General features: G+C 40.1%; 1 long non-coding RNA gene across 1 annotated transcript; it reads left to right on the top strand.

Annotated features, from left to right (window-relative positions):
- Nucleotides 1-9,133: 9,133 nt before the first annotated feature.
- On the top strand, nucleotides 9,134-19,326 carry LOC125755810 (uncharacterized). Its single transcript, XR_007413160.1, has 2 exons — nucleotides 9,134-9,501; nucleotides 18,370-19,326. It is a non-coding gene; the product is annotated as an uncharacterized LOC125755810 (long non-coding RNA).
- Nucleotides 19,327-25,070: the final 5,744 nt, after the last annotated feature.

Here is a 25,070-nt window from a genome sequence, read left to right on the forward strand (position 1 = left end):
CACCATAGGGACACCTATATTTACAGGTGCAACTTGATTTAAGCCAACTCAATGAAAATACAGAAGCACCAAAAAAGGTCAGTCAGAGCATAATAATTTGCTGCCCCCAAAGATTCAGCATAAGATTCTTTTAATTAGGCATTCCTCCTAGTGAGTATAAACCAGTTTGCCATAGAGAAATTAGACTAACATAAATTTCAAAAAAAAGTAACATTTATTTTGTGCTTGCTTCATGTTAGGCAAAGTGCTACGCTCTTTGCCAGTACTATCTTTTTATCTTCACAATAATTCCATTGAGGGAGATACTATTAGCATTCACATTTTATAAATAAAGAAACAAGGACTTAGGTTAAGTAGCAGAATCAAAATCATTAATCTGGTGTGCAGTAAAGTCCGGATTCAAACCCAGGTCTCTCTGACTCCAAAGTATAGGCTCGTGGTCAGGAGCTATTATTTTATATGTTAAACCATGGTTAGGTGCATGCTTTGTTCAATGATCAAAATAATTTGGAAACTATGGACCCTTCACAATTCCATTTATATCCTTATTCCTCTTTAGCATTCCCAGTTAATTTCCAGATTCATGCTCTACTCTTCGTGTTAGTCCAATTTTCTCCCTGTCCATCTTCCTATCCTCTCGTCACATGGCTCTATTCAGCACACAAATTTGATTCATTCAGTAAACAAGGAAGGCTTTGCCTTGAAGTAGCATTTATGGTATCTCTCAGAAGGCCCTTTGTCAAGCTCACTCCTTATCTGTGCTTCTGGATTTAGGGCTGCTGAACTGACTGTGGCTCAGCCCAGAAACCCATCAACACAAAAACTTATTGGAGGAGGAGGAAGGGCTAAAGCAAATGTATATTCATGATGAGATGGGCCAGTGGTGCCAGAGGAATTTTCTGAGTGGGAATGGAGAAGTGAAGACTTGTTTTTCTTTTTTCTTTTTTTTTTTTTTTTTTTTTTTTTTGAAGACTTGTTTTTCATAAGAGAGTATGGCTATGCTTTTTCCAGAAAATGAAAAGGAAAGTAGCTGAGCAGGGTCACATTTGATGGGGTACATAGAGAATGGGCACAACAGAATTCTTCACAAGATGGGGCTAGGCTGGCAGTTACTGCCAGGCGCTGGCCTAAAATGTGTTTAAATGAGGGCATCTGGACACCTCAGACCAGATTGTTTAAGCAAGGAATAATCGCTGCCCACGGTTATTCATCTGAATAGTAACCAAAGTTTAAAGAAGAACCTTGCAGAAGAACCTTGCCAAAGAACAGAAATTTAAGTTAATCTAACATGCAGATTTTCATTTGTTTAATTGTTTGACTGGGTTTATCTTTTCATGATGGGAAGGCACCTCAAATAATCAGGATGCATTTTGTTCAGGATCTAATTTCCCAAATGTCAACATGCAATACATTTCAAAAATAATTCACTTGCAGTGTGTTTTCCCCATTACATTCATATGGCTAAAATTATTGCAAATAGTAGCCTAGAAAGCTGGGATCATCATTATATCAGCTAAGGGTTCTGACTGGGCTGTTGACATGAAGATTATTCCTGTTGAAAAGAAAACTAAAATTCAACAATATTTCAAAAATAAACATATCTGATGTCTTCTATCCTCTGCCCCTCTGCCTTTCTCTAGCTTCACGTATTCCCTCCATTCCTCAAGCTTGTCTGTATATAGTTTCCTGAACATGACTTACTACTTTGCCTTTGTGCTTTGCATGTTCTTCTCCTTAGAAAAAAATCTGTGCCTCTTCTCTTCTATGTATTTCCATCTAACCTTCAAAACCAGAACATTACCTCTTTTCACCACCTTCCCTAGTAATCACATCTTGAGTATGATCACTTACTATTTTTAGCTTTCTTATCTTTTGTAGCTTTAGTCTACACTATACCTTATTTTCTTGCAGTTACTAAAATATTTCTTTAGATTTCATCTCAACTTGTTTTGTATATATGTATATATGTTTTAGCCTCCAATTAGAATTTATATCCTCTGGGGAACTCAAGAGTTGTGACTTTTATATCTTTAGCATTCAGGAATAGTTTGAATGACTCACATTAAGGGGTGCCTGGGTGGTTCAGTCAGTTAAGCCTCCAACTCTTGATTTCAGCTCGGGTCATGATCTCAGTGTTTTAAGATTGAGCCCAGTATCGGGTTCCATGTCAGTAAGGAGTCCGCTTGAGATTCTCTCTCTCCCTCTCCCCACCATCCTTTCCAGCTATGTGCATGTGCCCCCCCCAAATAAATAAATAAAATTTTAAAATAAACAAATGAAATGAAATAAATACCATACCTGTGAAAGACTGCAACCAGCCTTATACATTGGACAATGATACCAAGAAGGATTTTATTAAACAGGCATAAAATTGGAGGGGAGAGGAGAAAAAGAAAAAAAGAAAAAGAAAAACAGGCATAAAATCAATTTCAAAAAATTACATACATAGTGTGAATATCCAATCCATCCCTCATGGATCTTCCATCCAAGAAGTTACTAAAACGTTTCTTGGAGATGTTTATAGTAGATGCCTCTATCAAATCTCAGAATAATAACTACTAGATGGAAGATTCTATCTTAGAAAACAACAAGATTAACCCACTCATTACCATTTTTTTCTTCAACAGACATCTATTCAGCCATACTATATAGATAACATAGAGTAGGCACTTTGAAAGGACATTAAATTTACATTCTATGTGAGAAACCAAAAACACAAAGTGAAATAAAAAATAGAGCAAAAAGTTGTCTCCATTTTCAGTCTGAATAAGGGACACACACAACATGGTACTGAGTTAGAGGGGTGGGGAGGAGACATAAATGAAGGAGTAGCCAATGAACTCTTCCTGAAGATGTGATGATGTACATCTGGCTTCAAGGGAGGAGCAAGAAGAGACCAGAGGCACAGAGGCAAGAATATACATGCTGTGCTTGAGTGACAGTGGGTGTTTGGTTCATCTGTATGAAAGGTATGTGAAAAGTTTTTAACCACCACAAAACGTTATTGTTGTTTCAAATGACCAATACTAAATTAGTTGTCCTCTTTCTGATGCTGTTTGTCCCTCCCTGAATTTCTGGACTCCTTGTTCATTCTTTTGACTTTTATTGAAGAGTTCCTTTTATTATTTCTCTTAGTACACATCTGCTGACACTGATTCTTATTTTTATGAAAATGTCTATTTTACCTTAATTTTTGAAGAATATTTTTGCTAGATGTAGAATTATATGTTTGCCATAATTTTTCCCCATTCCATTGTCTTCTGGTCATTCTGTTGTCTGGAGGTAACTCCATTGACTTTGATCCATCAGTTATGTTGGAAAGGTTAGCTGTCAGTTTTATTGTTGTTCATTTGAAAATAATGTACCCTTTTTTCCCTCTGGCTGATTTGAACATTTTAATAGTAGCATTTAGTTTTCAGTGATTTGACCAGGTGTAGTTTTCCTTGTATTTATCTTGCTTCAGATTTATAGAGCTTCTTGATTCTGTGACTTAATGTTTTCTGACTGGGGAAATTCTTGGCTAGTGTCTCTTCAAATATGTCTCCTGACACATTTCTTGTCTCTACTCCTTCTGGGACTCCAGTGACAATCATAATAACAAAATCTTTCATAATGTCCCATATGTTTCTTACATTCTTTTCTCTATATTCCATAGTTGTTTTCTCTATACTTCAATCTGGATATTTTCTATCAACCTATCTTCTAGTTGACTAATCTGCAGGTTTTTTTAAAAAAATAATTTTATTTATTTATTCATGAGAGACACACAGAGAGAGAAAGAGAGGCAGAGACACAGGCAGAGGGAGAAGCAGGCTCCATGAAGGGAGCCTGATGCGGGACTCGATCTCAGGACTCCAGGATCACGCCCTGGGCCAAAGGCAGGTGCTAAACCATTGAGCCACTCAGGGATCCCCTGCAGGTTTTTTTTTAATTGAAGTATAGTTGACACACAGTGTTATATTAGTTTTAGGTATAAAACATAATGATTTGACAAATCTATACATTGTACTGTTCTCTCTACAAGTGTAGCTACCATCTGTCACCATACAACACTGTTACAATACCATTGACTATATTCCCTATGCTGTACCTTTTATCCTTATGACTTATTTATTCCTTAACTGGAGGCCTGTATCTCCCACTCCCATTTACCCATTTGGCCCATCTCCCTGACTCTTCTCACCTATGACAACCATTTGTTTATTTTCTATGGATCTGATTCTGCTTTTTGTTTGTTTGGATTCTACATTTAGTGAAATCATATGGTATTTGTCTTTGTCTGACTTATTTCACTTAGCATAATAACTCTAGGTCCATCCATGTTATAACAAATGGCAAAATCTCATTCTTTTATATAGCTAAGTAATATTCCCCTGTGTGTGTGTGTCTGTGTGTGTGTGTGTGTGTGTACCACATTCTTTATCCATCCATCAATGGACACTTGAATGGCTTCTGTATCTTGGTTATTATAAATAATGCTGCAGTAAACATAAGTGTGTATGTATCTTTTTGAATTTGTGTTTTAGGTTTTTTTTGTGGAAGAGATTTTTCTTTATATGATGCTTACATATTTGGAGAAATATGGACCAATTCACCACCCAAATGAGTTATGTGGCTTAGCCAGACATTTAAGAATGTCCAAATCATCTGTTAATTCCAGGTAGAATGTGTGATATAAACTTGTGCACACCAAACACTTGAAATGCTTATGATTTCATAAATACTTATGAATTTAACAATTTTTCACTCAAAACTCTAAAATAATCATTAAGGATTGCACCTTCCTGAGTAAGGAAGAGTGCCCTCACCAATGTGAGCAGGCATCATTCAATCTGTTGAGGGCCTGAATAGAACAAAATGGTGGAGGAAGGGTGACTTCTCTCTCTTTCTCTCTCTCTGCCCACCCCCCTTGAGCTAGGATGTTCATCCTCTCCTGCCCTTGGACATCAGCAGTTCAGGTTCTCAGGCCTTCTGACTCTGAGACTTACACAAGCAGGCCTCCTTTCTTAGGCCTTTGGCCTCAGACTGGGAGTTACACCATCAGTTCTTCTGGTACTCAGCCTTAAGTCTTGAACTAAATTATTTTGCCAGCTTTCCTGGCTCTCCAGCCTGCAGATGGCAGATCATGGTATTTCTTGGCCTCTATAATTGCTTGAGCCAATTCCTATAATAAATCCCCTCTCATACGTATCTCTATATATATCCCGGTGTTGTTTTTGTTTCTCTGGAGAATCCTAATAGAGACCTGAAGCCCGACTTTTGTCTCCCCAGTGCAATCTTAGGGTAATAATACTACCACCAATTTTTTTATATGCTCTGCTTCTATATTTTATTATTTTTTATAAGTATTTTTTTTAATTTATTTATTCAGAGAGAGAGAGAGAGACTGAGAGGCAGAGACACAGGCAAAGGGAGAAGCGGGCTCCATGCAGGGAGCCCGACGTGGGACTCGATCCTGGGTCTCCAGGATCAGACCCCGGGCTGCAGGCGGTGCTAAACCGCTGCGCCACCAGGGGTGCCCTGCTTCTATATTTTATAGTTGGGCTATATCTACATTATCAGAGTATACAGCCATTATATATGATAATCTCTTTTTGGCACCACGTAGTCTTAGTTATACTGGTAATTCTTAATGCTTACCACCAGCTCTTTTTTTTTTTTTTAAGATTTAGTTATTTATTCATGAGAGACACAGACTGAGAGAGAGAGAGACAGAGATATAGGCAGAGTGAGAAGCAGGCTCCCTGAAGAGAGCCCGATGTGGGACTCGATACTGAATCCTGGGATCACGACCTGAGCCAAAGGCAGGTGCCCAACCACTGAGCCACCCAGGCATCCCCTCACCACTAGTTCAGTTTTCCTGAACTTTTGTTAAAAGGTAGCATTCAGGAAAGCTTTCCTCACTTCACAGAGCTTCCTCTGTTGATTTTGGAAAGTATTAAAAAATAAGGCAGCTTACTCTATGATATTGCAGCACTTTGGTCTGGGGCTTTTCTCTCATCTCTGTTCATATCCCGTTAAATTTTTTTTTAAGATTTTATTTATTTTTTCATGAGAGATACAGAGAGAGAGGCAGAGACACAGGCAGAGGGAGAAGCAGGCTCCATGCAGAGAGCCTGATGTGGGACTCCATCCCGGGACTCCAGGACCACATCCTGGGCCAAAGGCACTAAACCGCTGAGCCACCTAGGGATCTCCTAAACTTTTATTTCACCCTAAGTACTTTCTCTTTGGTGTGAGTCTCTGTCCTACAAAGGGATTGATTTTGAGAGTTCATAGGAGCCCCATCAAACCTTTGCCCATGGGCTCAATACTGATATGGTCAAAACCCCTCCCAGTTTCAGCAGCTGTTCTCAAATTGACCTGCCCTCTTACCAGCCAATGCCCATTGGCTATTTGGGGGTTTTCGTGTTCTCAGATCCATCATATATATTTTCCTTATCCTTTCTCCCACACAGACACTGATACCATGCAGGTCTTATGGCTCATGGTGGTTTCCACTTATATTCTGGAGTTTGTGGGGGTACCTTGTTACCTAGGTCTTTTGTAAATATTTTTCACAGGTTTGGGGTTTTGCTCTTCAGGTTTTCTCTCTGTCTTTATATAAGGATTCAGAGAGAATGAAAAATTACTGATGCTGTCATCTTCCCAGAATTCTCTCCAGAGTTAATTCAATTATAAGTGTATTTTGTATTACAGTCCCTTTGGGAGCCTGCTCATAACTTATGGGTGTTGACATCTTGCTTCTGCTGGGCCTGGGAAGGTTAAGGGCTTTAAATCTTAGCTGTTTATGATACCACAATTAATGACCAAACATAAGGAAGCTAAAAATACGAACATAGTAAATTGCCAACCCACATGAATTTTTTAAAAAGCATTTAAATTTAATTATAGCAGAAATATTTCTGAGGATTTGGGGATTGTTCTTAACAATAAATAACAGAGATTATTCATGTATACATTCTCAGAATTAACACAATGAAGTTTTCATTTATGGGGTACATATACATAAATTTCTTGTGTACAAGCTCCATAGATATATTTGCCTTTACTGTTGTAAATTTTAATTTTACTACTTTTGTAGTTGGGAAATTGTAACAACTGGCAAAAAAAGAAAATTGTCAGTAGGCAGGCAGGCATACTGACAATTGATACTATCATTAGCTCTAATAGAGTCCAGCATGGGCTTTTAGAACTAGAAACAGTCTCAAGTGGTCATCTTGTCCAGACACAGGCTCAAGAATCTTTATAACTCAATGTGTTTAAGTACTGACAATTTTTAACAATTAACAGTATCTATAAGAGATGGGTTTTTGGTTTTGCTACCAGCTAAACTAAAGTGTAATGACAAGCAGCACAGCAGACAGAAACAATACTTTAAAAAAATGTAACAGAGCTATGGTAGCTAGGAAACAACAGCACAGATAGTACATTGAAGAGGAATAGTTGAGGAGCCGGGGTAACTCTAGGGCCATGTTATGATGCTACACAAGTGACATTGCACATGGTTGCCATAGCTACAGAACTGCACAAGCTCTAGACACACAGACCCTATGTACCCACCCACCACTGCTTTCCACATCTGCACCTCTGAGTTTTCTACAGCTCCAGCGTAAGGAAAAAAAAGCCATATGGCTTAAATCAAAATATTTTTTTCACTTCTAAAAATCAGAATAAGAAATTTAGAGCAGAAGGCAAGGAAGCATTGGAAAATGTTTATTTCCCAAGGGTCAGAACATCCACTCTAGGAGGAAAGTTGGGTGATGCTTAATGTAAGCATCACCCACCTCCATGTCTACTTTCATGTCCCTTCTTACCCTCTCTGTTCCTCTCCTGGCTACACAGATTCTGTCTCTCTCTGACTTCTCTGCCCCCAATTCCCTGTCTTGACAGCAGCACCAGAGAGACTTATCACATCATTCAAAAGAATACATGTTGATTGAAGTGGTAGAGTAGGGATTAGATATTCTGGTACTCTGTTTCCTTCCAATGGGATTAAAGAAATGCTTTTAGATGTCACTGCCAGATTTAAAGCAAAACCCGAGTAAGCTGAAGGAAAAAACAGTAGTTGTTGAAGTTAGGGAGTGAAGACAAGAAAGAAGAGAAAAAGAGAAAAGTATCTTAAAAATATATATATTTTATTCATTTATTCATGAGAGAAAGAGGCAGAGAGAGAAGCACACTCCACGCAGGGAGCCCGACGTGGGACTAGGTCCCGGGTCTCCAGGATCAGGCCCTGGACTGAAGGCGGCGCTAAACCGCTGAGCCACCGGGGCTGCCCAGAAAACTATCTTGGATGTAATTAGGGAAGTCCCCAGGTGTCATCCTGAATTTGGGGCTGAGGAGGTGGGTAATGACAAACACATGTTGGGAAGGATGCCCAGGGGGACATCTAATATTTCCTGGCATCCTCTTCCTGGTGAACTAACTTTTCTTTTTAAGATTTATTTATTTATTCATGAGAGACACGGGGGGGGGGGGGGGGCAGAGACATAGGCAGAGGAAGAAGCAGACTCCTTGCAGGGAGCCCGTTGTGGGACTCTATCCTGGATCCCCGGATCACGCACTGAGCTGAAGGCAGATGCTCAACCGCTGAGCCACCCAGGCGTCCCTCCTGGTGAACTAACTTGTACTTGGTCAACTGGAGGACCTGCTTCTTCACATTCATGGATATCATAATGTGAATAAAATGGTTTAGGTACTTTCTGATTCTGTTTTTGGGATTTCAGCTGAAATGAAGCATACATTCTTTAAGCATACATTCATTCTCTGCTCATTCCTTATAGGTCAATCTTGCCCTAAATATCTAAGATGGTATGGCACAGAGGAAAGATGGCTTTGCTATCTGCATCAGTTTCCTAGTTGGTTAGTTGCTATAGCAAAGAACCACAAATTGGGTGGCTTAGAACAAGAGAAAGTTATTGTCTCACAGTTATGGAGGCCAGAAGTCTGAAATCACACTTCCTCTGAAACCTGTTGGTGAATCCTTCCTTGCCTGGTCTTAGCTTCTGGTCCCTCGCCTACAATCTTTGGTTTTCCTTGGCTTATAGACACATCACTCTAATCCTGCATGATCACATGGAGTTCTCCCTCTGTCTCTTCATATGGCATTCTTTTTATAAGGACATCCATCATATAGGCACTAAGGGGGCAGCATTTCAACATACCTTTTCTGGAAAAGACACACTTCAACCCATAACACCATCCATCTTGTCTGAGTTTAAATCCAAGCTCAGGCACTTACTAGCTTTGGGTCTTGGATAAGCCCCTCTAAGCTGAGAATTCCTTATTTATGAAATGGAATGGTAGGGGATGTCATAATCCTAACTCACATGGTTGTTGCCACATGGAAGAGTAGAAAAGGACAAAAGAAAGGAGCACATATGGTGGAGAGTGAGATGCTCAGCAGACTTGCTCTTTTGTAGGAATAAGCACTTCTGACTCAATGAGTGAATATTCAGGCACAAGGGGTAAGGTGTCAGGCTGTGTGGTCAAGGGCAGGTAAGTAAACCTCTTCACATGATCCTGTGTAGGTCAATTTAAAGTAAAAAGCATTTGATATTCTTTAAATTCAAAGGCAGGGATGTAGTTAATACCTTGCACTTGCCTCTAGGCTGCCTGATACCCCATCCTGATGTATGACAAACTGTGCTCCCTACCATGTTCCCATCACATTTCATGTTATTCTTATGAGGATCAGTACAGCTAAGTATAGACACTCTGATTCATTTGTTCATTCCACAAATATTTATTGTGCCAGGCACTGTTCTAGGCACTGAGAAAGTAGAACAAAATAAAGAACCCACTCTCAGGGCGCCTGAGTGGCTCAGTCAGTTAAGCGTCTGCGTTCAGCTCAGGCCGTGGTCCTGGGGTCCTTGGCTCTGCAGGGAGTCTGCTTCTCCCTCTCCCCCGCTCCCCACTCATGCTCTCTCTCTCTCTTGCTATCTTTCTCTCTCTCTCAAATAAATAAAAATCTTTTAAAAATATAAAGAACCCACCCTTAAAGAGCTTTCATTAGAGATGGAGAGACAGACAATAAACAAGTTGATTTCTTTTTTCTTTTTTTTTTTTTAAGTAGGCTCCACAGCCAGCATGAAGCCCAATGCAAGGCTTGAACTCATGACCCTGAAATCAAGACCTGAGTTGAGATCAAGAGTCAGATGCTTAACCAACTGAACCACCCAGGCACCGCTAGACTAGTTGATTTCTTTCTTTCTTTCTTTCTTTCTTTCTTTCTTCTTTCTTTCTTTCTTTCTTTCTTTCTTTCTTTCTTTTTTTTTTTTTTTTTGACTAGTTGATTTCTAATGCTGGATAACTATACATACTGCAAAGAAAATAAAACAGAATAAGGGGATAGAACATTAGGGAGGAGTGTGGCCCGGGAAGGCCTCTAACTATAAAATTTGAACTGAAACCTGAGTATATCATGCTGCCTAAGGAAAGAGCATTCCGGGCAGAGGGAACTGTCCATGTAAAGACCCTCAAGGCTGCAACATACACGGTGTATTCATGGAGCAGGAGGAAGGCCACTGTGGTTGGAGAGAGAATGTGTAAAAATTTGTTTTTTTAATAAGAGAGAGAGAGCATGAGCAGGGGGAAGGGTAGAAGGAGAAGCAGACTCCCCCACTGAGCAGGGAGCCAGATGAGGGACTCAGTTCTAGGACCCTGAGATCATGACCTGAGCCAAAGGCAGGTGCTTAACCAACTGAGCCACCAGGCATCTATAAACATTTAATAGTCAAAATAGGTAAGCCAAATTTCACAGAAAGTATGAGAGGCAGTATGATATAGGAAAAGGAGTCTAGGCTTTAAAGCCAACAAGACTTGAGATCAAACCTGAGCTTGCCATTCACCAGTTTTCTGTGCTCGAACATATCATCTAGCATTATGAGCCTCGGTTTTCTCATCTTAAAGTGGTAAAAATAAGAGTGTTGTAAAGTGAAAGTGAGATTTCAAATGAAATTTGAAAAAGAGTGAGTTTTAGAAGATGGATTTGTTTTTCAAGTCTAGTTCTGTAGCTTACTTACCTTGTAGCCATTGACTAAGGCTTGGCTTCTTCACATATAAAATAGGAATAATGATATTATATAATGGGATTGCTATGAGGATTTAACTAGATGAAGAATGCTTTTTAGGTTCTTCAGTTTTATTAGTATGTGTGTGATTGTGGATTTGTTTTTGTCTTTCTCAGAACTCAATATTCTCATTTAATCTGAAAAATTTTATTTTTTCAATTCTAGAAAATCCTCATCATTAGTACTTTAAAGTGATGTCTTTTGCCTCCGCTTGCCATTTTCTTTATATCACTCAAGATGAGTTATGTGATGCTGCAGAACAAAGTTTGAGAAACATAGCTTATTGTATTTTAAGCATTTCAATGTGCTTAGGCTTAGGGGTGGAGTTCTTTTAAGTGACCTCAGTTCTCCATATTGACCAGAATTTCCTGCCCCTTTTAAGGTGAATAGCCTTAAAATAAATGAGTTCAGGGATGCCTGGGTGGTTCAGTGGTTGAGCATCTGCCTTTAGCTCAGGGCGAAATCCTGGGGTCCTAGGATCAAGTCCTACATTAGGCTCCCTGTGAGGAGCTTGCTTCTCCCTCTGCCTAGGTCTATGCCTCTCTCTCTCTCTCTCTCTCTCACTGTCTCTCGTGAATAAATAAATAAAATCATTTTTTTAAAAAACGAGTTCAGTAAGATGATAGCTACCAAGTTATGAAGTGTCAGGAAACAGCTTTAAAAAGGGGATACAGGGCAGCCCCAGTGGTGCAGCGGTTTGGCGCCACCTTCGGCCCGGGCTGTGATCCTGGAGACCTGGGATCGAGTCCCATGTCAGGCTCCCGGCATGGAGCCTGCTTCTCCCTCTGCCTGTGTCTCTGCCTCTGTGTGTGTGTGTGTCTCTATGAATAAATAAATAAAATCTTTTTTAAAAATAAATAAATAAAAAGGGGACACATGAACATTTATATATGCTCAAGGAAAGAAACCATAGAGAAATGGCAAGGAAGAAAAAAGCCAAGGGAGAAATGGCAGATATGGAAATAAGAAGGAATGATCAATCACACAGGAACAAGGCTATAGAATCAAGAATGGAAGATCCTGGAATTTGGAACCTAGGTAAAGGATCAGCTTTAACAGGAGAGTTTCAACTCTTCCTTAGGAACAGGAAAGCAAGAAAGGAAGGATGATAATTTATAAAAGTCATTGGGAAGAGTCTAGAAATTGAGGCCAGATAGCTCTGTTTTCTCTGACAATAGGATACAGGTGAGCAATGGAGATGGGAGCCCAGGAAGAGTTGAAGGTTTGTGTTATCAGCTGCAAGGAATAGGAGAGTGAGTCATATATGGACACATAAAGGAACTTCGAGATAGTCGAGCTGAAGTTGGAAACCATACATTTATAACCCCACCAACACAGCGGCTAGGTACTATATTTAGGGCTGGGTAAGCCCTAACTGCCCACATGGAAGAGTAGAAAAGTATGTGGTTGAGTTGGTAGAGAGAGTTTGCAAGGCAGTTGCAGATAAAGGACAACCAGGCAAGGGAGCAGAGGATGGGGAAAAAGTGGGTGTAGTGACAAAATCAAGAATCTGAGTTGACTGTGAACTAAACCTATCCTCTAACAGTAACACAAAAATTGTACGAGCAGGACCATACCAGTGGTACAGTCAGCCTTCTAGAAATGACATCATCACTCAGGATGCAGTGTTACTTTTGTAAGCAGATTTTCTCTTTAGGTAACAATCGCCCTGTCATTGTGGTAACAGGAATGCTCTCTTCCTGCTTTGCTAATCGTGATAAATAGATTCATTGTCTCCATAAGTCTCTTAACCGCCCCCCACCTCTGCAAAAGAGCACGTGATTGGTGTGGCCAGTATTCACCCCAAGTGGGCAGAGCCCTTGTACCAGGCCATTACCTAAGCCTTTGACCTTTGGATCAGGCATCCAGCATTGGCCCAATCAGCTGAAACCAGGGTGATGGGGTCACATGGCAGGCCTGATGCATAAGGGGCCTAAGACTTTCCACAATACTTTCCAGAAAGAATAAAACTGCAGGCAGAACTGTTCTCATAAACTTTGGAATAGCATTTCTCCTCTTGGACTTTGTAATAGATCTCCATCCATTTCTCTACTTCTCACCTCTCTCCAAGTTGAGGAGCTGGACACAGTTCCAAAAAATTCCTGTATAGAGCACCTAATTGTGTATGTTACATATGTTATATTTGCTTGGAACTTACTCTACCCACACACCCTATTCACATATACACATAAATAAACTCATACATTCTTTTTTTCTTAATCCCTGCCTTCCATTTCGAGGAAGAAATAAATTACTTTCTGCACATAATTTTCTTTCTGGCATGCCGACGTTAACAGTAGTAGTATAGAATCTTCCAAAGTGTGATAAAATGAATTGCTTCAGTTTCAAGGTGGGATTTTTACCACTTAATATAAAACATTCTGGCAATGTCTACCAATTTATATTATCTAGAGCAGGGTTTTGCAAATTTTTCTGTAAGGGGCCAGACAGTAACTGTTTTAGGCTTTGTGGGCTGTATCACAGTCACTCATCACTCACATTATAGGATTTAAGCAGCCATAAACAATGTCAATCAATGAATGTGGCTGTGTTCCAGTAAAACTTTATTTACAAAAGCAGGTTGGATGTGGCTCAGGGCTGTATTTTACCAATCCCCGATCTTGAGGATGATTATTTATGGTTTTCTGCTATTGGGCAAAGTAGGCGCTGAACCTCACAATAGCAGTAGTTCTTCTAACAAGATAGCATGGGGGCTCACTGTTCTATTGACTTTCCTTATGTAGATTAAGTTATACAATAAGAAATAATTGAAGGTCAGCACATCACATAACTCTGGAATCACGCAGTGCCTAGCCTGTGTGGCATATGCAGCAGCACTGAATTTATTTAAAGTGATTTTTCTCCAGTTCCAATTTGAGACCTGATTAAGGCAAAGGAATATGCATTGTGTTCTCTCATTTATCCAGCCAACATATTGGTTCAGATACTGACAACTATAAAGGACATATAAATAAATCAAGCAAGATCCCTGTCCTCAAGGAGCTTATGATTTTAGTAAGGTATATTAACGAAGAGCCACAAACTGAGTGGCTTAAAAAAAAAACAAATTTACTGTCTCACAGTTCTAGAGGCTAGAGGTCTGAGATCAAGTGTCAACAGGGCTGTACTGCCTCTGAAATCTGTAGAGAATCCTTCCTTGTCTTTTCTTAGTTTTAGGTGGGTTGCTTGCCATCCTTAGCATTCCCTGGCTTATAGCTATAGCACTTCAATTTCTGCCTCTGTCGTCACATGATGTTCTCCTTTTGTGTGTGTCTCTCTTGTCCTCTTCTTATAAGGATACCAGTCATGACAGATTCAGGGCCCACCCTACCCCAATATAATCTCCTCTTCACCTGACTGATTTTACTGGCAATGACCCTATTTTCAAATAAGGTCATAATCTGAAGTACTAGAAGTTAGGACATCAACATATTTTTTTTTTAATTTTTATTTATTTATGATAGGCACACAGTGAGAGAGAGAGAGAGGCAGAGACACAGGCAGAGGGAGAAGCAGGCTCCATGCACCGGGAGCCCGACGTGGGATTCGATCCCGGGTCTCCAGGACCGCGCCCTGGGCCAAAGGCAGGCGCCAAACCGCTGCGCCACCCAGGGATCCCCATCAACATATTTTTGGAGTAGAAACAATTCAGTCAGTAACATAAAGTAAGAATAAATGTAAAATCAATGTGAGAACTGTGGTTGCTATGAGGCAAGTCTCTGTAAAAGTACAAGGTGAGGGCAGTGATAAAAGAGGTAAGTTTTACCTGGAAGGATCAGGGAAGGTTCCATAGATGAGGTGAAGTTTGAGCAGATTCTGGAAAATGATGCCAGATGTTTGCCAGGTCCAAATGGGGTATATGGGACCTGGGGAATGGTAGGGCCATCCCCTGCAGGAGCAGCAGCAGAGGCAGTAAGTAGTGTGATGTAACCAATTTCATAATGGTCCACTATACCCTGAAGGGGGTTTAGGCTTCCTGTTTTCCAGAGAAATAAAAATGAGATCTAAACACCTTGGCTATATTTGGTACATCTGTGACATTTATTCAAGATCACTGGCAGCTGCAAAAACTTCAATATAGGAGGGGCTCAGGGAGACTATTTTTTAGGGAGGGAGGGGCAAAGGGCAAGGGAGAGAGAATCTGAAGCCAACTCCCTACTGAGCAAAGAGCCCAAGGCTCTCAATCTCAGGACCCTAAGATTATGACATGAGCCAAAATTAAGGGTCAGACACTTAACCACTAAACCACCCAGGCATCATGGGGACGATCTACATAGAAGGCAGGTGACTAATCAAAGCTACCTTTGCATAATAAACACAGTTTTTATTTTGCCTGTTACAGAGTAATAAAAATAGCAACGTTGTCTAAAGATGCCTTTATTGGCACTTCACATAAAATGGAGAAAATGTTAATGTATATTTCAAAGAAGTACAACCAGGGGTGGCTTGAGAGGGCAGTGACAGAGACCATGAAAAAGGTCCTCTCAGGTTATCACCACTTGCATCCCTAGGGATTAAATGTTGTTTCTTTTCACTTAGCACTGTACTACGTGATTAAGTGTGTTATATCTCATCCCCAATTTATAGATGAAGGTAATGAGGTTTAGAAAGTTTAAATACAGGGACATCTGGGTAACTCAGTGGTTGAGCCTCTATCTGCCTTTGGCTCAGGGCATAATCCCGGCCAGGGTCCTGGGATCAGGTCCCATAACGGGCTCCCCGCAGGGAGCCTCCTTCTCTGCCTGTGTCTCGGCCCCTCTCTCTGTGCCTCTCATGAATAAATAAATAAAATCTTAAAAGAAGAGAAAAGAAAGAAAGGTTAAATACAGTGCCCTGCTCACACAACTAGTGATTTCATTTTAACTGATAACCTAAAAAACTATATAGTAAATGCATGAACTAGGATTCTGCACTGGCCCAACAGTAGCCACTAGCAACATGTGGCTATTTGAATGAAAATCAATTAAAAATCCTGTCTCTGGGTTACTCTTATCCACTTCAAGTGCTCAATAGCCACATATGGCATTGGACAGTGCAGAGACAGAACATTTTCATTAAAAATAAAATGACCACTTTATAACTGAGTACTGCCTCAATTTTGCCCGTTTGCTTTGTGTGTGATCAGATTGGTACAATATACCATTCTCCAGGTGTCCTAGGCAGAAGAGAAAAGAACAGAGGTGGCCTTAGTATGTGAATGATGCATTACCACTACATTAAGGAACGTAATCTAATAGTTCAAATAAAGAAAAATTGCCATTAATAAATGCACTGAAATCAAAAGAACCTGCCCTGTGGCAATCAGTAGCATGTTTACTTTGTAATCAGTTACAGTTTCAGCAAAATATCATCCATCTCATTAAATTAGTATTGTCAGTTTAAATATCATTGGCTTGATAGTTTGATTTAAATTTAATCTGAAAAAAAAGACTTTGGTTCATAAGAAGTATATCTATTAGGAGTTTGCACCTGGTTTTATTTTTGTACATTAAGATAACATACTAGGGGTAATTTAAGCAAATGTTAAGGCTCAATGGAGAATTTTCATTTCTCTTTAGAAGGGGTCATTACATTACCTGAGATTGAGAAACACTGTGAAAGCCTTCAGAATGAAGGAACCTAAACACATCACCTGTAACACACAGTCCCAGGCCCACTGATCATGTGTGATTATCAGTATCCTATCATATCCAGATTAACTAGAGCACTCCTGGCACTCGTATGCCATAACTGTACCCAGAGATATATTATAATACTAACTGCAGCAGCTGGCAAGGCTTCACATTGATGAAACATTTTACTCCACAATTTTCTAATCACTCCCCTGTTTTAGAATTCAATTAGTAAAACTTGATTTACACTATTCATAAATACAGAATTTTGCACTACCCCTTCCTAGCTCTTTTTTTTTTTAAGATTTATTTATTTATGATAGACATAGAGAGAAAAGAGAGAGAGAGAGAGAGGCAGAGACACAAGAGGAGGGAGAAGCAGGCTCCATGCTGAGAGCCCGACGCAGGACTCGATCCTGGGACTCCAGGATCGCGCCCTGGGCCAAAGGCAGGCGCTAAACCGCTGAGCCACCCAGGGATCCCCCCTTCCTAGCTTTTAATAGACAAAAGAGTGTTTGTAGTGAGCAAGGAGACCACAAGGCAAGATCCACTTTTCGTTTTCTGGCACATGGATATTTTTTCTCTGTTTTAATCAGACCAACTATTCTCAAGTACCTTACTGAGGGAAATAGGACTCAAGAGCACCATTTTCATTTTTTTTTTTTTAATTTTTATTTATTTATGATGGTCACACAGAGAGAGGAGAGAGGCTGAGACACAGGCAGAGAGAGAAGCAGGCTCCATGCACCGGGAGCCCGACGTGGGATTCGATCCTGGGTCTCCAGGATCGTGCCCTGGGCCAAAGGCAGGCACCAAACCGCTGTGCCACCCAGGGATCCCAAGAGCACCATTTTCATATTACCACTTCACAATGTTTTCCTGAAAGACTTTGTGTCTTCTCACGTAGTCTTCAGCCTCCAGCTTTCCCCTTGAAATCTGTAGATGAATTTTACACTCTCGGAGGCAAACACTACTTTCCTTACCGTAAATGAAACACAGAGGCATATCAAGGCTGGGCTATCTCATTGGGTGCACCCAGGGCTACAATCAGCTCAAGCTGGTCTTTTCACTGTGATTGCAACAGAGTAGCCCACTCAGGCAACTCCTATACCACCAGGGAATAAACTCTTATTTTGAGTTGGATTGTATATTACATTGAAACCCTTTATTTATGTTGTTGACTATTTAAGTATCCCCAGAACCCTGGCTGAATGTCTTACCTTTTATTTCACAAAAGTGTTTGGTGAATATTCCTACTGTTTCCTGCAAAGTGAGACTTAAGACACAGCTTCTTATGTAAGTGGCAAATAAGCTACCAATATCCTATGAACCAGAAGGATACTATAAAGTGCTAAAGAAAAAAACTGCTTGCCATCTTTTAAAATACTCCAAAGATATGCAAAGTGAACACTAAGAAGAGTTTAAAAAATCTCCCTCCCTTCCCCTGAGAAAGTGTTTCTGGTTGTTGAGATAAGTAAGTAAAGCAATCTTTTACTCAAATCTTTCAACTGTACTTTAGTTAATTATAATTGTTGAAAGTTCAATTATGCTAAGCTAATAATAGTAGCCACCATGTATTTGGCTCTTACTCTATACCAGATACTATGCCAAGCTATTTACGTATATTTTTTATTCCTTACAGCCAATTAATTAAAGTATGTACTGTTATCTCTGTCTTACAGATTTAAAAAATGAAAACAAACAAAAAAAATGAAGAGGCCTAGAAATTAGCCTGAGGTCACATGGCTAATCAATGTTGGAGTCAGCATTTGAACTCAGAACTTCCTAAACTCCCAGGCCTCACAAGCAATAATATTATTAGGTATAATAAGGAGATATATGTTTATCATTATCATACTTATCATAATAAGGATATATATATCATAATGAGCAATATTCCCGTTAATTTGTTGCTACACCTCAAACTAAGCATTCTGATTTTCAGTATTTCCAGCTCCAGGGAAAATGTCAAGACAAAATTCTATTATGATCAGTTACAGATCATTCTTAAATTAGCTTAGGGTGTTGGCAACTCAAATATCTGTCACAAAGTACCCTTTTTTCCTGCTCTTAATTCATAAGGTTGGGCCCCAAATCCCCAAAGCACTTTCATCTCCAGTCAGAGAGGCATTATGAAGAGAATTGATGCCTTTTCATCCCAAGGTGAGCTCTCAACAGTGCTCTGCAACCATGCCCTCACTCCTCCAGTGGGGTCACCTGGGTGGGAGAGTTCAGCCACCAGTAGCTGGGCATCTACAGGACAGGAGCAGAATGAATTACCTACTTGAAAATTCAAGGGGAATTTTGAGAGCCTGGATTTTTATCGGGTTTCCTGGTAAGCATCCTAACTTGTGTCAATAAAAAAAAACACTGTACTTTAGAAAAACACAAGCAAGATTTAAATCAAGGTTACTTTTAGAAACTCTTAGTATTCATTTGAGTATTAGGTAAGCTTTGATAATTGACTCTATAAACCTGAAACCAGCCTATTCATTGTGAAAACTGCTCTGCCTTCCCTACTCTCCCTCTACCTTCAGGCCCAGACTCAGAAAGCCTACCCATTCCTTATTACTTCTTGTCCCCTATCAATTTACTTAGGGGGAAATATCTGGGCAAAGAGAAGAATAAGAGCTTGGCAGGTACTGACTGCATAGTTATTTCATATATTGTATACCTATCCAATAAAATTTACCTAATACAGAAATTGTGATGTGATGAAGTGGTCTGAAGTTTGTATTTGCACCATGAATAAAAAAAGTGTGCTCAGCAAATATGTAATATCTACATAATTATAATTTGCAAAGAAATAGGATGTTAAACATAAAGGAATAAAACATGTCTTTTGGTGTGGACTGAATTGCATACATCACCCCTCCCTGTGCTGCAAATTCATATGTTGAAGCCCCAGTCTGCAGTGCGCTAGTATTTGGAGGTGGGGCCTTTTGGAGGCAATTAGGTTTAGATGAGGTCCTGAGGGTGGAGCCCTCATGATGGGATTAGTGCCCTGTTAAGGTTTACCAGAGAGCTTGGCTTGCTCTCTGGTCTTGTGAGGACCAAGCAAGAAGTGGCTGTAAGCCAAGAAGAGAACTCTCACCAGAACCCTGACCACGATGGCACCTGATTTCGGACTTCCAGCCTGCAGAACTGTGAGAAAATTAATTTATGTTGTTTAAGCCACTCAGTCTGTGTTGTTTTGCTGTGACAGTGTGAGCTGATTAATACATCTTACATTACTTTGAAGTACCTATTTACATGCAAAGATAATTAATAATTTTACAGTTACCATTTGCGTGTGCGTTCATTAAAGCAAAACTGATAGGACCTCTCTTTGCCAATGCTTTTATGATCCTCTTTAACTTGGAAGTGATAAAACTGCCTTTAAAAATTGCATAATGCAGTTTTCTCAATAGTTTGGACAGAATTATTGCCAATTAGTCAGAATTTTTAAAGTTTTACTCTTTTGCCCCAAAACTCTAAAGAAGTTATTATGTATCATAACAAATTAAATGTTATAGCCCATAAGACACATGGGCACATTCTCATAACAAAATTTTGTGTTTTGTTGTAACAGCGTTAAAATGGAATGGATTTACGTGGATAAATCGCTGAAGCTAGGTTATCAAGTACATTGGACATTTTAAAATATAAGACAAAGTTCTAAATGAATATATATACCTATGAGCTCCATATGAACTAATGAGTAGACAAACTGACTCTACAATATAAGTGTGGTTGCTGAGTTGTGCTTCGATCCATAACCATTTTTAAAAAATGGAAAATAACCACCTCCTGGCCCCTTTTTTAAAAAAGTGCATACTGTGCCAGCTGCCTTGAATGGAAGAGAACATTTTACACTCTATTTTCACAGCTGCCTTATCAGTTTCCTAAACTCAGGGTGGAGCGCAGGAACTATGGGAGGAGGGGACAAGGGGCTTTGTTGTGGTTTGAAGATAACCATATCTTCCCAGGCTAACCTCTAGAAGAGGAATGAAGACCTCTCCCCAGAAGGGGGAAGAAAGTAGGGCCTTAAAGAATTCTTCTTAGAGCTTACAGAGTAGTTGAAGCTTAAGAGTTTTTGGAGACCCTTACCAGCCTTGTGGGAAAAAATGATTTGATAGTCAATTGTTTTCATGTGGGCACTTTCCCAGACTATGCATAGTTCAACTAGATAAAACCTCTCCGTTCCATCCTACCCCCTCCCCTCCAAAATTTCCTGAGCCTCAGGTGTGGCAGGCTGGCTTTGTTCTGGATGAAGTAGGGCAAGAGCTACCAGGTGAATAAGGAAAGTACTTCTTCAGTCTTCTTGCCTGCTGGTCATCATGGCTGTGTTCTCTTTGGCTTTAGTGTGGAAATGAGAATTTCCACAATTTCAAAGGGAGTGTCTGCTACTGTTCATTATTAGCTGAATATTTTTTTTTATTTTATTTATTTACTAGAGAGGGGGGGGGGGGGCAGAGAGAGAAGCAGGCTCCATGCAGGGAGCCCGACGCCGGACTCGATCCCAGGTCTCCAGGATCATGCCCCGGGGCTGAAGGTGGCGCTAAACCACTAAGCCACCGGGGCTGCCCTATTAGCTGAATAATTATTTAGGTTCTTGACCTCTTTACATGCTCTGGATTTCCATGGCTGTAAGATATGAATTGAGCTGAGGACTTTATGAGAAGCAGGAGGTTTTTATTTTTTTGCAGAGTTTTCATTTTACTCATAACCTAGTTTTAGACTGGAGATGTGGGTGGTGAGCATCCAGGCCCTTCGTAAGGCTTACACAATCTATGAGAGTTATACAGAGTGGATAGAAAAGTACCCATAACCCACTTTTTAAAAAGTGTTTCATAATATGGACTCTGAAACCCTGAAATTCTCCAGGGCATGGAATTACTGACACTGTTTCTTGATGGAAGAGAAGAATTCTTAAATACTCATTGTTCCTATAGTTCACAGTATAGAGGAAGAAAAGAGGCCAAGGGTGACAGATGAAGGTAGTTGGGGAGTGCTTTGCCTTTGGGACTTGTTCTGGTTCTAAGACTTGAACCCCACATGTAGAAAAAGTTCTCTTGTTCAGGGGAGAGTAGCTAGTATAATTTTCATTTATCACAACAAATTTTCATTGGAAAGCTTCGTTAAAACATTAAAGTCTTCAGTTTGCCTTAGCCACTAGAATTTTTAAGGTAGATGAGTTGTATATTTTTGTCATCCTATTTTGACAACTCTTAAGAGATACAGCAATGTCATTTGGCAGTTGGCAAAAATTATATAGAAGTTTATCAGTCATGGAGCACCTGGTTGGCTCAGTCGGTTAAGCATCCAACTCTTGATTTCATTAAGCCATGACATCTCAGGTCATGATCTCAGGGTCCTGGAACGGAGCCTGGGTTGGGTTCTGCACTCAGTGGGGAGTTTGCTTGAGATTCTCCCTCTCCCTCTCCCTCTGCCCCCACTTGCTCTTGAGCTCACTCTCTTGTTCTCACTCTAAAAATAAATCTTTTTTTAAAAAGTTTGAATCATAATAAATATTAAAACCTTGAGTCCCAGGTTTCAAGGATCTTTTTTTTTTAATTGTATTTATCTATTTGAGAGAGAGTGCATGTGTGCACGCACGAGTAAGAGGAGGAGCAGAGGGAGAGGAAGAAGCAGACTCTGCTGAGCAGGGAGACTGATGTGGGGCTCGATCCCAGGACCCTGAGATAATGACCTGAGCTGAAGGCAGATCCTTAACCGACTGAGCCATCTAGGTACCCTTCAAGGATCTTATCTTTCACTAATCTATCAAACTAATATTTGAGTGCCTACTATGTGCTAGGCACCATTCTAGGTGCTGGGCATGTGGCAAAACGCAAGAAACCCACGGGTCTAGTTCTAACAGAGCTTGCACTCTAATGTGACTAGACCCACACAAATATGGAACATTAGGGAGTAACAAGTGTGAATGTGAAAATAGGACAGGATGACAGCAAATGAGTGTTTTAAACTGGGTCATGAGGAAAGGCCATTCTGAGAAGGTGACATTTGAATTGAGACCCAAATAGTGGGAGGAAGCCAACAATGGAAGATCAGGGGAATTCATATTCTAGGAAAAGGGAAAAAATAGTACAGAAGTTCCAAAACTTAATATGCTCAACAAACAGAAAGACAGCAAGTATAGCTGGGAGCTTAGAGAGCAGGGGAGGGGGTGATCCAGTCAGAGAACCAGAAACCTGATCATGTATAGTTTTGAAGGATAGATTTTATGCTAAATGTAATGGAAAGACCTCGAAGGGTTTTAAGCAGAGGCATGATATTATCTGACTTACATTTTAAAATATTACTCTGGCTACCATGTAAAGAATGGATTATATAAAGTGGCTATAACAGTAACTCCGGTGAGAGATAATGGTGGCTTGGACGAGGATAAAGATGGATAGAAGCAGACACATTTGGGATATTCTGGAGGTAGAAGAGAGTAGATAGCACTCGGTGGTGGATTTAATGAGGGGGGGGTTGAATGAGCCCCATATTCCTAGATTGGGCTCCTGTTAAAGTTATTTGCCAGATAAGGAAAGCTGGGTGAAGAGTGGATTAGGCTGGGAAAACAAGAGTTTGCCTTGGGGCATGTTAATTTGGAAATTAAACATCCAAATTAGATGTGAAGTAGGCAGCTGGTTAAGAAGGAAGGTTGGGGCTGGAAATATAAATTTGGGAGTTATCAGCATAGAGAGTGGGACAGGAGCCAATGAAGTGGGTTGAAGAGAGGTAAGAAATGAAGACAGTGGCTACAGACAACTTTTCCTAAGACACTGGAAGTGGAGAATAGAAAAATAGGGTTGCCAGAGTATGTGGAGTAAAGGACAGGTTTTTAGAAAAGAGTTCCTTTGAAAAAAAAAAATTTTTTTTTCACTTATTTGACAGAGCCAGAGAGCACAAGCAGGAGGAACAGAAGAGAGAGGGAGAAGCAAGCTCCCTGCTGAGCGGCACCCAGGGATCATGACCTGAGCAGAAGGCAGCCACTTAACCAGCTGAGCCACTTAGGCACCACTCTTTCTTTTCCTTTTTTGTTTTTTTTAGGTAAGAGAACTAAACTATGATTCTAATCTGATGGGAATGATGCAGGACAGAGGGAAAAATTACAGCCCGAGAGAATTACCTGTTGCATCTCCTTCAAACAAAGACCCAAAGAATGAAGACCAGTTTGGAAAACCTAAAAGCATTGCTGGCTGGCTGGTATATACGTATTGCCTTGGAGAGGCTTTGGGAGAGGGGAGGGACACGGAGAAAATGAGCATGGAGGAACCGGGGATTAGGGCAGGAGAATAAGGGAATGGAACTTAAAATAGCACAGAGTCGGACAATAAATCTATGGGTCCTGGGAGGAGACTGAAGAATGAACAAGTTATGTATCTACCTTCTGAGGTAGATTTGAAAGACAAATCTTTCAAGACCTCATCAGTTCCATTGCCAAAATTGTTCTTGCCTGAAAGGGACACCAGTTAAGAATGGGGCTAACAAACTCTTGGCTCCACTTCTTGATGGAGGGGAGCAAGTTATGGAACTGCTCTGTGACTCAGTTTCCTCATCTGAATATGAGCTTAGAAGTGGTCACTTCATGGGGTTAGTGGGTGAATTAACTGAGCCCATCCTTGGAAAGCACATAGCATATTTAATACCATTCAAGGCAGTCCTAGCCTTTGGGCAAATACTTAAGTTTTTTGAGGCCAGGGAACCTGTTTTATCCTTTTAACTTTCTGTGACCTCTAAACTGGAGTCTTAACTGCAAGTGAATTTTTAATGTCTACCTTCTTTTCTTTCCCTTTCTTTTTCCAGTGCTACACCCTACATCCATTATCTTTTATCTGTCATGATTAAGTCACCGCTTATGTATTTCCAATAGGAAGGGGTTTAGCACAGGGAATTAGAGGCTTTCACAACTCTAAGAAAGCTGAAGGAAGGATGGAGTTTAGGAATCCTTTCAGAGAATCTGGAAGTGCAGGGATCAGAAGGAAGCCGCTGCTTTTTTTTTTTTTTTTTTTTTTAATATTTTATTTATTCATGAGAGACACAGAAAAAACTGGAGGGAAAAATAAATACACAAACTTCTATACTCCATCTGGTTTAAAATAGTATTTGCACAACTGTAGCCGTGTCCCCTCCCATCCATAAATAATCTCTATCTTGAATTTTGGGTTTATTATTCCTATGCAGTTTTTTTAATCATTTGACTGCATTTTTATGTGTCCCTATCAAGTGCTGCCTTTCCTAGGATTTCTGATATGAACACCTAGGTTCTCAAAGTTTATTGAATGAATGATGTTTCCTTAAGGACAGGAACTGGGTATTGTCTTTCCTTTTCTGTTACTCTTCCCAAAATCCTTCTCACACACTCGGCCATTTGGAAGGTAAAATAGGTGCT

Source organism: Canis lupus, chromosome 9 (genome assembly GCF_003254725.2).
Source record: "Canis lupus dingo isolate Sandy chromosome 9, ASM325472v2, whole genome shotgun sequence".
Classification (NCBI taxonomy): domain Eukaryota; kingdom Metazoa; phylum Chordata; class Mammalia; order Carnivora; family Canidae; genus Canis; species Canis lupus.